Source organism: Capsicum annuum, chromosome 1 (genome assembly GCF_002878395.1).
Source record: "Capsicum annuum cultivar UCD-10X-F1 chromosome 1, UCD10Xv1.1, whole genome shotgun sequence".
Taxonomy (NCBI): domain Eukaryota; kingdom Viridiplantae; phylum Streptophyta; class Magnoliopsida; order Solanales; family Solanaceae; genus Capsicum; species Capsicum annuum.
In genome coordinates, this window is record NC_061111.1 from 182,206,607 (window position 1) to 182,221,150 (window position 14,544).

The following is a 14,544-nucleotide window of genomic DNA, read 5'->3' on the forward strand; positions in this document are numbered from 1 at the left end:
AGAAAGACTTCATCCCTAAATTTGCTTGGTGCTAAATCCTACTCCCAACTGAACTGACACTAGTAGTGATTAAAGTTAACAAGACTCACAACTGATAATTGCTCAATATGAATATGATAATGTAAATATGGTAATAAAATCATGATCTGACTGACTTATTGCTTGAAATTGGAAACATGCATAAATATATGGGTATCGGGTGTTCATAACCCTCTAACACTAAATAATACTTTGAATACAATAACATCATTTAAAACACTATAAGGAAATTCTTGATTCAGAGACCCAAAACATAGAATATATCACTAAGTTGGTGAAATTCATGATTATGAGTATGGGAATATGTTAAACTTATGAGGACAACATGCTCACATAGTTCAATTCGTAAATAAATAGATTAACATGGTGTCAACTGATCATGATGTGGGTGACTGAAATTATAAAGCGTGTAAGGACATAATTCTCATGGGAAACACATTATCATGACTTATATCCAAACTATTAAGAGAAAATTTAGTAATTTCATACTTGACCTTGAAATTTCATAAGAAGAGGGAAAAGGGTTTTATGCTTGAAGAAACTAGGGATTTTTGGGACTCAATGGGTGAAAGGAATCCATTGATGAATATCCCAAATACCTGTGTTTGCTTGAATTCTTGGAGAAAACTTGGAATTGAGACCTTGGATGGTTGAAATCTTGAAAAGGAACCTATGTTTTTGTTCTTGGGAGTGGAAGAGAGATGAATGATGTTAACTGACTGAAAAAGGGATAAACTACGTTTATTTGGAGCTCTTAGTCATGAATTAGGTGTTTAAAGAATAGGGGAAAAGACCAAAATGCCCCTTACCCCTTTAATAAAATCTGCAAGATTTACACTATAGCGTGGCACAGAGGTTAGAGCAGAGGCTAGCCTCCATGAAATACTGTGTATCATATTGACTAACCTCTGTGACACGTTGTGTATCACGGAGGACCATTCTTCATGGATTTTTGAAATTGTAGAGACATACTGCCTTAGTGGTCTAAAAACTCCCAAACCTCTTCCAAAAATTCTAAAATTCTCTCAGATAACCCTTTTAACATTCCTAAACATATTTTAACTCATAAATCAACGTATGAAACACAGGAAGTCCAAATATAAAATGCTCGATATCTTGGGGTGTTAAAAATGGCCATGTCACTCGTACTTAATGTGAAATAATGACTTTGGGGCTTCTAGACATGTGACAAAAAACTAGTCTAGAATCTTGCAGGGTATTACAGAATACATAGAATTGCGGCTCTTAAATATTGTAATCAATGGGCAGAACTAGAAAAGCAAATGGAGGGTTTGTAGTGACTATATCAAACAAGTAACTAATATTAGCTCTGGTTGTAATTTAGTTATAGATGAACACTAGGGTTGTGTTCCCTTTTGCTTCTAACTAATAAGTTTCTCGTGCTCAATCCATCTATACAATAATTGCGCATGTAGAGTATGGTAAGATAGGTATCACCAATTGCCTCTTAGCACTATTTGGTAAATTTCACTCATCTTCTCTCAGTCTCGGAGTGTCACATTACTAATACTTACCTTGGACCCTAGTTACAACTATCTCCTCTCTGTTTCAAGTTGATTAGATAGGAGTTAACTGGCTTAAGAAGGTAGTACAAGTAAGCTTATTTTGATAATTAATCCCAAATCACCATTATGATTTCTTTTTCCCAATCTCTACCTCCCTATCAAGTTCGTAGTGAATACAGGTTGGATCATAACGTGTGCACCCATTAAGAAATCAATCAAAGTGAAGGAAACCCCAATACATTCAGCAATAATATTCTAGAAGGATTGAATAATTCCCCTACTTTGGTATGTAGTCAGGGTTCCCACAGCCCTAGCTAAGAGAGATTAGCCGTTCATGCTTGTGCAACGATTAAAAGAATTCATATTTGAAGACATTCAACAATCACATAATAATTAACAACTAAAAAAACCAATGCTTAAACTTAATCAACAACCAAAATCAATACAAAGTAATTCCAAGACCAAAGATGGATCTCAAAATCAAATATATGTTTTTGCGTATAAAAAGTGTGTAACTGTTACGACTCGAACCAAGGCCTAGACGTAATGGGCATCCCAAGTCCAACCAGGACCGGAGACTGCCCCCTTAACGTAACCTAACCACCTTTTACAGCCTTAGATGAGCTAAATTTTGGGCGTATAATAAGATTGCGTAAATGCTCTCATGAAGACTCTAGGATAGGATCACAATAGTGACTGACCCAACCGAGTCTACCCGCACCAAACCAAACATCCATACCATACCAAAGCAAACAGAATATCAAAATATAATATGATAATCAAACCCAAAAGTAATAAGATAAAATAGTGAGAAATCATGTCCGGTCATGCTAGCCTCCCAACATATTCTAATGCCAAGGATGACACCATTACTGATCCATCCCATACCAACCCCCATAAGTACCACAAAGCCTCTATCCAAAAGAATACAAATATTTGGTTAGAAAATGCCCCCAACCATGGCCAAAACCAATATCCAAAACAAAAGTAAAATGTCTAAGAATGTCCATATCATAAAATGGAGCCTTCCAGAAAGATGGAAGCTCACCACTTCAATTCAAATGATGTCCCCAAGTCAATCACTATGTAGGAGGAGTCGAACGGCCAATTCCTGTATAGCGGGGATATACAGCCGTCAGTAGACGGGTTAGTGAGTGACCGCTAGCATGTATCTCAGGATAAGGATAAAGTAATGCCAATCAAACAACCAAGTAAAACCATCCATGATGCATAAAACCATATATATAAGTGCCGGTAAAGGGAGTCTGTGTTTATCGTGCATTTAAAACCATTTACCTGGGCTATGTAACCTTGTCGTTTAACCGCACCCATAGGCAATATGGATTCATCTCCCCCTGCTGAAAGAGTACCAGTGCGTGTAGTTGCACGACCAGGAAATATCTCATAGGATGACTAGTACATCCCTCCAATAAAAAATGTGACACTCGCACATGGTCATCGAAGACTCCTCATACCGGCAACTATGAGTTTCTAGTTTAGATTCCCCTGGAACCTCCACTTTTCACAACTTGGTTACACATCCCGCCATTAATGTTAAAAATAAAACCATGTCTAAACAATCCAATTACCATTTATTACCAAGGACAATTGTTAGTGGTATCATCATACCAACTATACTTACAAGATTTATCAGTAGCCAAACCATTTAGGTTAAGGGAACTCTCAAGTGCCCTTTTCTAATTACCATATTAACCTCTTGGGAGACTACCATGTCCTCCACAAGCATAACCAATTAGCCTTTAACCTTTGTAAACCATTTAAACCATTTTTAGTTTCATATATAAGATGAAAACAAGAAAGAGTTCCATTTAAAGAAGTCAATGCAATAAACATATCTTTATAAGCATTTTATCAAACACCTTGGGGGCATGATATAACCAAAACCAATTCCAAAGACCATTAAACCATTTCTATGAAATCCGATTTTCTAAAACCATCATTGATTCATTAAAATCATAATTAAACCATAGGAAACCATAACCAAGCCATTATAAACAAAACCCCCAATTAATAGTTGAAAACCATAAACTATGCAACATTGACACCATGAAAACATCTACAAAATCCATGCCTTCTTAGAAGTAAGAAGTAGGGAAAAGACACATTCCTTAAACTAAGAAAGGTGATGGATGAAAATCAGCAAAACAAGCCCCAAAGCAATCCTTAAGTTGAAACCCTAGCTCTTTTGCCCCAAAAGCTCTTGAGAGAATCATGATGTGTTTTGAAATAATTTTCTAAGTGCTAATAAATAGAATAATAGGGTAAAAAACCTCCTAAGTGTATTAGAAGACGTGGTTCATAATTAGGGTGAGTAGGAAAATGTCCAGAATACCCCCACTTAAGTCCCTTAAAAACCCATCACAGGGTACGACTAGCCCTCTTTTGAGTCATACCCTTTCTTATGATTGGTTCCCACCAGTCGTGCCCAGGCCTTAACCTTTAGATCAGACACTGTCCATCATATGACTCATCCACCCAAGTTGTAACCTCAGCATACGATCTGTACCCTTGATCCGTATCCCTAGCAGAATGAATTACCAAGAGGATTAAACACTGCCCACCATATGAGTCACTGATATGACTCATATCAATCCTTACCACTCGAACCCCTAAGTAGTGAATATTCCAGTGATCAAAAAAACATCCCACCAACTAGCACCGGTTAGCTTACGATAGGACCATACCACTCGTACCTCAGTATACGGCTCTTACCTTGGAGTCGTATTGGGTTCGGAGAATAGATTTCAAGGAAAACTCTCTAAGGACAAAATCCAGGATGTAACATTCTTCTCCACTAGGAACATTTATCCCCAAATGACAGACAAGGAAGAGGTAACCACACATAGATTCATTTGCATTATCAAACATCCTTTTAACAAAGTTTGAAAACAAAAGGGCAAGGATATTAATCTTTCCTTTAACAAAATCAGAAAATAAAGACGTGTTCAAGAACACATACCTTCCGCATGAATACCAAGAGCATGGGAATACTTAACTATTTCCATGCTTTAACTTATAACCCCCGTGTGTTTGATGAACGCCTAAGTATTGAATGTTGAACAAGGATTCCCCTCTATGGTTTCAAAGTTTTTATGTGGTACTATTCTTATTGCTATCAAGTCTTAGGGGTAATCAATACCCAAAATTAAGCTATTTACTTAGTCTTAGTATTTTCAAAATGGTTTCAGACACGTATGAACATTATCAGTTCAGACGGTTTTCATGTTAGTCAAACTAAGATAAGTTCGGTAATCCGAGTTAGTTCCTTTTTCAATTAAACTTAGTTTAGTCCCATAATTAGTGTCAGCTTAATTGGGAGTAGGATTCAGCACCAAGCAAACTCAGGGATGGATGGCATTCCTGTTAGTACAGGGTTTGACCCTTAGTAGCAATCCCTGAGTTATAAAACTACGTAGCCAGCATAGGTTTGGGATGTCTTCCTACTAGTTTAAGGTTGACACATATCTCGTGCATCTTCCTGTTAGTTTAGGGTTGACAATATGTCTTACAACTAGTTTAGGGTTGACACAAGCTTGTTAGTACCCGTGGTACAGTACTAGCACCCTTCCAACTGGGGTCACAGGTTGGACCCCGATCAGCTTAGCTTTGGGGCATGTTAGTTAGATGATACCTCCCACAGTATCAATTCAGTATTTAGTATGATAAAGTTCAGGTTTGCATTGACCATAGCATATAGTTATCAGTTATTCAGTCACCAAGTTTTTCAGTATTTCAGTCTATAGACTATTTCAGCATTATGTTATTTGGTTGGTCGTGCATTCTTAGATTTTACAATATTTATGTATTCATACCAATTATTCAAATATCTCATGATATTCAGTCAGTCTTTATTACTCATGCACATAACCCATGAATAACTGTCTAACCTTATCTAGCATACCAGTACATTCAAAATACTGATCGTGTACTTGTTTCTTGCGCTATGATGTCTTATATCATAGGTTTGGACGCTCAGGTTCCTGACCATACTTAGACATTCAAACACATCAGCAACAGAAGAAGTGGTGATTCCTCATATTTCAAGGACATGATTTTTTTATTTTAGTTTATCTTAGTAGTTTAGTATTTCAGTTCAGTAGTGAGTCAGAGTTAGTTGGGGGCTTGTCCTACCAACTCCTTCGTTAATTAGAGGCTTTCAAAAACTTTCAGACAGTCAGTTAGATTATAAGTTTTTACCAGTTTTCAAACAGTTGCTTTCAGTCTTATGATTCAGTATTGTTTTCATTGTCTAAAATCTTACGGCTTTTTCAGTTAAATTCCGCACATGTTCTTTTATTACCAGTTTTATTTTATGCTCACAGCAGGTTCCAACTCATGGGTTCGTTTGTGGTCTCTCAGGACCGTAAGCACCGTGTGGCAACCATGGTGTATTTTTGGGTCGTTACAGCTTCCCACGTAGCTTCTTCTACCTAATGGTTACGCCATAGAACCTAAACTGAAGCAACATCCTTGGTCTGAAACTGATGAACTTGCCTATCCAATATCTCACCAGGACCTCTTCATAAGATAAAGAATCTGAGATATCCAACCCTTCCAAAGGAACGACCAAATAAGGATCACCAATACACTTCTTCAACATGGAAACATAAAAGATCGGATGAACCAAACCTAAACTAGATGGCAATTCTAACTCGTAAGCAACATTACCAACTCTACGCGAAATCACATAAGGACCAATAAATCAAGGACTAAGTTTCCCTCTCCTGCCACACTGCCCTACTCTTTTCATGGGAGACATCTTTAGGAACACCCTGTCCCCAACCTCAAACTCCAAATCTCTACACCTAATATCCGCATAAGATTTTTGGCGACTCTAAGTAGCTTTAAGCCTATCTCGAATCGCCTTCACCTTCTCCATAGCCTGATAGACCAAATCAGGAACAAACATATCTTCCTACCATACAATGCCTTTAAAGGAGCCATACCAATACTAAAATGATTACTATTGTTGTAAGAAAACTCTACCAAAGGCAGATGCTCAACCCAACTACCACTATAATCAATCACGCATGCCAAAAGCATGTCATCCAATGTCTGAATCATTCTTTCCACTTGCCCATCTGACTGCAGATGAAAATCTGTACTCAGACTAACCTTAGTCCCCAATCCTTTCTGGAAAGACCGCTAAAAATGAGATGTAAATTGCGTGCCACGATCAGAAATAATCAAAACAGGCACCCCATACATCTTTACAATCTCTTGAAAATAAAAATTTACATAATCTTTCACCGAAAAGGTAGTCCTTACTAGCAAAAAGTAAGCAGATTTGGTCATCCTATCCACGATGAAGCAAATCAAATCATAATAACTCTGAGAACAAGGAAAACCAGTAACAAAATCCATATTGATCATCTCCTACTTCCATTCAGGAAACTCTATTTCTTGATATAACCCACCAGGCTTCATGTGCTCAACCTTAACCTGTTGACACACTGTGCACTTTGCCACGAAATCAACCATATCTCTCTTCAGACCATTCCACCAATAGATCTCTTTAAGATCATGATACATCTTTGTTGAACCAGGATGGATGACAGAGAGCGACTCATATACCTCAGCCAAAACCCTTTGTCGTAACCCGTCAATATTCGAAACACACAGCCTCCCTTGGTACCGTAAAGTACCATCACCACTAATCTCAAACACTGCCACCTTTTTTCCACCGACGTCACTCTTGATTTTCATCAAGACCGAATCCAACACTTGTTTCTCCTCAATCTCTACACCAAGAGACGATCGAACCACTTCTTCTACCATCACACCACCATCTTTGGAATCCAAAAGATGAACTCTAAGATTGGCCAAGCAGTGAATATCCTTCACTAATTCCCGCTTTTCTTCTTTCACATGAGCCAAACTGCCCATGACAACTAACTAATAACATCAGCAATCACATTAGCCTTACCCGAGTGATAGTGAAAACTTATATCATAATCTTTGAGAAAGTAATAAAGACATCCTTTAGAGATTAACCTTAGATCTCTAATATAATAAATAAATCTCCTCCTAGGAGCTAAAAAACAACCCTCCCATTTTAATTCTAACTCACCAGGGAACCTAAAGATGACCTTACGAGTCTGATAGTCTAAAGATGCATAACAAGAATGCAACTAGTCCATACCTAAAATCACATCAAAATCCACCATTCTTAACTCAAACAGATCTACCAAGGTTTTCCTATCACCAACAGATACCACGCACCCCCTATTGACCTGTTCAACAATAACCAACTCTCCTACCAAGGAAGAAATAGAAAAAGGATCCAAAATAATTTTTGGATCAAAATCAAAACACACAGCTATATAAGAAGTCACATAAGAAAGAGTGGAGGCTAAATCAAGCAAACAATATACATCACGGGAAAAAAGCTATAACGTACCCATAAAAATATCAGGTGATGCCTTGAATTCCTACCAGGACACCAAAGCATACAACCTATTCCAACCAATACTAAACTAGGAGCAGTAACACAAGTAGATGCCACACCACTAGGTGTAGGAGAAGAAGATGAAGCCACTGAAACCTTATTCTCCCTATAGCAGCCTTATTAGCCGAATAATCCTTGAGCCAATGGATTACCTGACCGAACTTAAAGCTCTTATCTATACATTCCTCACAGAATCCCTAATGAGGACAGCCGCAAAATTGACAAGAAGGGCATAAAGAAATAGACTGACCTTCACTCGCCTGAGATTGGGCAACTTAAACTCTAGAATTGTCACCACCTTGGTGACGCCTGTCACTTGACTATTGTGGGTAAGGAGAACTAGTAGCAAAGAAGGAACCAGAATTCCCCCACTTCTTTTTCTGCCACTTTCCACCATCTCTACCACCCTAAAACTACTCACCTCCCTGATTAGAAAATTTACCCCTCTTTCCTTGCCTATGCCTATGCCTAAATTCTTCATGCTTTCTCTTCTCATCCTCAACCTGTTGCATATAAACTGCCAACCTAGAGATATCCATATCCCTAATGAGCAAAGCAATCTTGCTCCCTAAAATCAAATCTCTATTTAACCTGGAAGATAACTTCCTCATTCTCGACATCATATCATCCGCCAAATTAGGAGCATACCTTGACAGCTGATGAAACTTCAAGTTATATTCCCTAACAGACACCCTTCCTTATCTGAGGTTCATAAAATCCTCCATATTAGCTTTCCTCAAATCCTGAGGAAAGAAATGATCCATAAAGGTATTAGAAAAGTCCCCCATAACCCTTCATCTTCTATATCACCCTTATCTCTATCCCATTTCTCATACCACTTATAAGCAACATCTTTGAGTTGGTAAGCCATAAAGCTAACTTCCTCCATATGAGTAGCCTGTATAAACTAAAATATCTTCTCAAGTTCATCCAAAAAGCCCTGTGAGTCTTCCTCTACGTTTACTCCCATAAAAGTAGGAGGACCCATCTTCATAAATTGGACAACCCTTGTGGCCTCAGTAGACAAAGCACTAGCCACACCTATGGTTAGCCTAATAGCGACCATCTGAGTAATAATATGAATAGACTGATAAAACTCTATGTTTGTTGCATTATACCCTGAGGGACTTGAGGACCAGTAGAAGGAATAGGAGGAACTCCAGTAGAATTGAAAATATGACCATGAGATCGAAGATGTACTCCAGACGTGGGAGGTACCCCTTCATCATTATCCCCAGAAGGGACGAAAGAATTTCCTTATGTTCCAGATCTAGGAGGCATGATCTGAAAGAAAAACAACTAAGGATTAGAGAAGAATCTAGGACTGAGAATTTCAAGAAAGTGAAACATTCCTAAATGTCTCATGGCCTCTCTTATGAGTGTGGCATTTTTCACACCCCTAAAAAAGAATCTACTCCACACGATGTTGTGGACTGCCAATTGACCATAAACCTAAAGCTCTGATACAAACTTATCACAACCCAAACCATGTCCTAGATGTAATAGGAATCCCAAGTCAAACCAGGACCAGGGACCACCCTCTTAACCCAATACAACTACCATACATAGCCTTAGATGAGCTGAATTTCGAACATATAACAAGATTGCGTAAATGCTCTCATAAAGACTTTGGGATAGGATCACAACAGTGACCGGCCCAAACAAGTCAACCAGCACCAAACCAACCATCCATACCAAACCAAATCAATAAGAATATCAAAATATAATATGATAATCAAACCCAAAATGTAATACGATGAAACAGTGAGAAATCATGTCCGATAATGTCAGCCTCCCAGCTTATTCTAATGCCAAGGTTGACACCAATATCAATCCTGCCTATACCAATCCCCAAAAGTACCATAAAGTATTTATCCAAAAGAATAAAAATATCTGGTTAGGACATACCCCCAACCATGGCCAAAACCAATATACCAAATAAAAGCAAAATGTCTAAGACTATCAATATCATGAAATAAAGCATTCCAAAAAGATAGAAATGAGCCACTTTAATCCAAATGTTATCCTTGAGTCAATCACTATGTAGGAGGATTCGAATGGTCGATTCCTGCATAGCGTGGGTATACAGCCGCCAGTAGATGAGTTAGCAAGTGATTGCTAGCATGTATCATAGGATAAGGATAAGTTAATTCCATTTAAACAAATAAGTAAAGCCATCCATGATACATACAACTATAAATATATATAAGTGCTGGGAAAGGGAATCCATGTTTAGCATGCATTTAAAACCTTTTACCTGGGTTGTGTAACCTTGTTGTATAACCACCCCCATGGGTCGAATGATTCAGGTCCCCCTACTGAAAGAGTCCCAGTACGTGTAGCTGCATGACCAAAAAATATCCCATAAGATGACTAGTACATCCCTCTAATATAAAATATGACACTCGCGCATGGTCATTAAAGATCCCTTATATCAGCAAATATGAGTTTCCAATTTCGATTCCCCTAGAACCTATACCTTCCACGGCTTAGTTACATATCCCACCATAAATGCCCAAATTAAAACCAAGTCCAAACAATCCAATTACCATTTATTACCAAGGACAATTATTAGTGGTGTTTTCATACCAACCATACTTGCAAGATTTATCCATAGCTAAACCATTTAGGTTAAGGGGACTCTCAAGTGCCCTTTTCTGTTTACCATATTAACCTCTTGGGAGACTACCATGTCCTCTAAAAGTATAACCAATTATCCTTTAACCTTTGTAACCCATTTATAGTTTCATATATAAGCTGAAAATAAGAAAGAGTTCCATTTAAAGAAGTCAATGCAATGAACATATCTTTATAAGTATTTTATCAAACACCTTGGGGCCATGATATAACCAAAACAAATTCTAAAGACCATTAAACCATTACCATACAATCCAATTGCCCATCATTGATGCATATAAGAGCATAATTAAACCATAGGAAACCATAACCAAGACATTATAAACAAACCCCCCAATTAATAGTTGAAAACCATAAACTATGGAATAGACACATGCCTTAAACTGAGAAAAGTTATGGAAGAAAATCACCAAAGCAACCCTAAAGCAATCCTTAAGTTGAAATCCTAGCTCTCTAGCCCCAAAAGCTCTTGCGAGAATTATGATATGTTTTGAAATAGTTTCTAAATGTTAATAAATAGAATAATAGATTAAATAACCTCCTAATTGCATTAAAAGGCATGGGTCATAATTCAGGTAAGTAGGGAAATGTCTAGAATACCCCTACTTAAGTTCCTTAAAAACCCATCACAGGGATACGAATGACCCTCTTACAAGTCGTACCATTTCTTACTATTAGTTCCCACCAGTCGTAGCCGGGCCTTAACCTTTGAATTAGACACTGTCCAACATACGACTTATCCAACCAAGTCGTAACCTCAGCATATGATCTATATCCATAATCTGTATCCCTGGCAAAATAAATTACCAGGAGGATCAAACACTGCCTACCATCGAGTCACCAATATGAATCGTATCAATCCTTACGAATCGCACCCCTAAGTTGTGACCATTCCAGTGATCAAAACTATCCCACCAATAATCACTAGTCAACTTGCTATAGGACCATGCCACTCGTACCCTAGCATACGGTTCGTACCCTGGAGTCATATTGGGTCTGGAGAACGGATTTCAAGGAAAGATTTCTAAGGCCAAAACCCAAGATATAACAGTAACATCTACTAAAAAACACATCAAGGGTATTTTTAGTACATAAGGAAACCCTAAAAATTAAATCTTGTATGAAAAAGGACAAAATAGGTAGATGGCCACTTACTTGGGCCATATGCTATCTGTAAGAACCACATGCGGTTCGCATGTAGACCCAAGTTAGTGCCAGAAAATTTTCCTGCACTGTTTGCTCTTTGGACTTCTAGTACTTACCTTAGCCACATACAGTCTACAAATAGTATATGTGGTCCACATGTTGACATACATAAGTTCCACAAAAAATTCTTCAACTCTTACACTCTCTGGATCTTTAATTCTGGTACTTACCTTAGTCAAATACAGACCACAAGTACTATATGTGGTCTAAATGTAGACATAGCTAAGTGTCAGGTCTTCAAATTCTTGCAACCAAACTTTTGGACTTCAACTTATGGTACATGCTTTGGTCATACACACCCGATAAAAGCCATAAATGCCCAAATAAGTAGCCAAAACTTTATTTTTCATATTTTTCTGGAACTTAGCATCCAAAACCTAGTTTCCTGCAAAACATACCCAAAACACATCATATCTAATAAAACAACCTAAGAAACTTGCATATTTCATAGTATTAAGCATCAAAAGTGCTATATTTCTATAGCACATCAAGTTTCCTTATAGTTTATTACTTATGAATTAAATTATTATCATTATTTGTATGTTATGAGTGGCTAAATGCCCTTTTTTAGGGTTAAGTCTATGAAAATGATTGTGTGGTTATGGTTTAATTATTGGTTTTTATGTTTATTAAGTATGTGATAATTGTTATGTTCTTGGTTTACTATTCTAAAGTGTCATGAACTTTAGAATAAATGTTAGTCCCAAAACAATGAATGTCAACACCGGCTATAAACCATGGTATGCATGAATGTATAATAAGTCTCAACCCTAGAATCTCCCTTTATATTGTAGAAAATCCAAAATTCATATCATTGTTATTTCTTATTACTTAGCTATGATTACAAATCTCACTCTCATGTTACAAACTTGCACTTATTTAATATTGTTAGTAAAGTTAGAATAGGATTACATGTTAAATACAAAGTCCCTATGGGATTGATATTTAGATTAAAAGGGCCGCACAACCATGTACTTTTGCAGGTGTGGTAGGATGCAATAAGTTTTTGGCACCATTGTCAGGGACTTGAAAATTACCTTCTGAATTTTAGTTTTTCTATTTTGTTTAATAAGTGCTGTCAACTTGGTATTAGCTACTAAAATTTTAGGTACAGCTTTGAAACTCTAGTAAGATGGTAAGGGAAAGGGATTTAGTTGAACCATATCCCAAACTTGAGTAACACTAGCATCAACTGAGGGGAGAATCAGCACTTATCTATCCCATCCCACAAGTTCAATGGGGCAAAGTCATTCCTACAAACATAGTTGAAGAACAACCATCTCGTAAGATAGTGCGCGAACTGGTAATCCTACTCATAACTACTGTTACCTCTGTCATCCATAGACCAAAACCAAGAGGTAAATTAGAGTTTAAGATAACATGGTAAAATAGTTGCACAACAACAGGCAATTCATAAGTCTATCAAATGAGGATCCACTAGTTTATCTATAAAATTTCTTGGTGATCAGTGATATTTTTATTACCGAGGGAGTCTCAACAAATTATGTGAGTCTTACTTTTTCCCCTTCTCACTATTAGGGAAAGAAAAGAAATGGTTGAAGGCATGATCTTCAAATTTCATCATAACTTGGAACAACTTGGAAAAGAAATTCCTCAACTAATTCTTTTGATCTAGCAAAACTGTAAGTTTAAGGAGTGAGATCCTATGTTTCAAACAAAAGTCAGATAAGAATCTTTATTATGCATAGGAGAGATTCAAATCTCTTCTAAGGGATTTCCCACATCACCAATAAGATAATGTGGTATTAGCTCATACTTTTGTTGAAGGTTTCGACCATAACACAAAAATTTTGCTAAATTCAACTGCAGATGGTCAGGCTTCAGAGAAAACTTATGATGTGCTATATACTTTATTGAATTGAATTACACAAGATAATCCTAAATGGAAGGGTGATGTACCAAAAGTATGGTGAAAAAGGTCATAGGTATGATCGAGGTGGATAGTATCATGGCATTAGCTACTCGATTGGCATCCTTTCATAACCAAATGATGACATAGTTTATCAAGTTATGTGTTAATCAACCTTAGTCCCAAGTTAATACAATTTAGCAGGCTCAAACTTAGTGTAAAAATTGTGGAGGTGGTGGTCACTCTAATGACTTATGTGGAGAAAATCTGGAGTCAGTGAATTTTGTATGCAATGCACAAAAGAGAAATTAAAACTATGGTAATGCCTACAACCATAGTTGGTGTGTCAGCCCAATTACTTATGGAGCAATAATCAGACTCAAACTCAACAGTTTCAGAAGCAGCAGAGTATTCAAAATAATATTCAAGCTAGCAATATATAAGAGACACTTAAAAAAGATCTTAGACAACCAAGAAAAAATGACTGCGGAAATAAAAAATTAGAAACTAGCTCAGAAGAATTTTAGACATGGTTGGGCTAGTTGGTTAAAGTACAAAACATAAGACCTCAAGGGGGTTTCCCTAGTGATATAAAAAAGCCAAATCAAGTGATGGCAATCACCTTGAGGGGGGGAGAGACCTGATTATCAGACCTCCAAAAAAAATTAGGAGGTACGAGAAAAGTTAGTCCCACAGCACACAGAGGAGAAACAAGAGACAGCCAAAGAAGCTAAAAATTCGGGTAAGTTTGAGTACCCAAAAGCAAAGACAGTTGAGCATACACTAGAGAGACCACA

General features: G+C 37.3%; 1 non-coding gene across 1 annotated transcript; it reads right to left on the minus strand.

Annotated features, from left to right (window-relative positions):
* Positions 1 to 13,523: 13,523 nt before the first annotated feature.
* Positions 13,524 to 13,630, minus strand: LOC124892014. Its single transcript, XR_007050025.1, has one exon. It is a non-coding gene; the product is annotated as a small nucleolar RNA R71 (small nucleolar RNA).
* Positions 13,631 to 14,544: the final 914 nt, after the last annotated feature.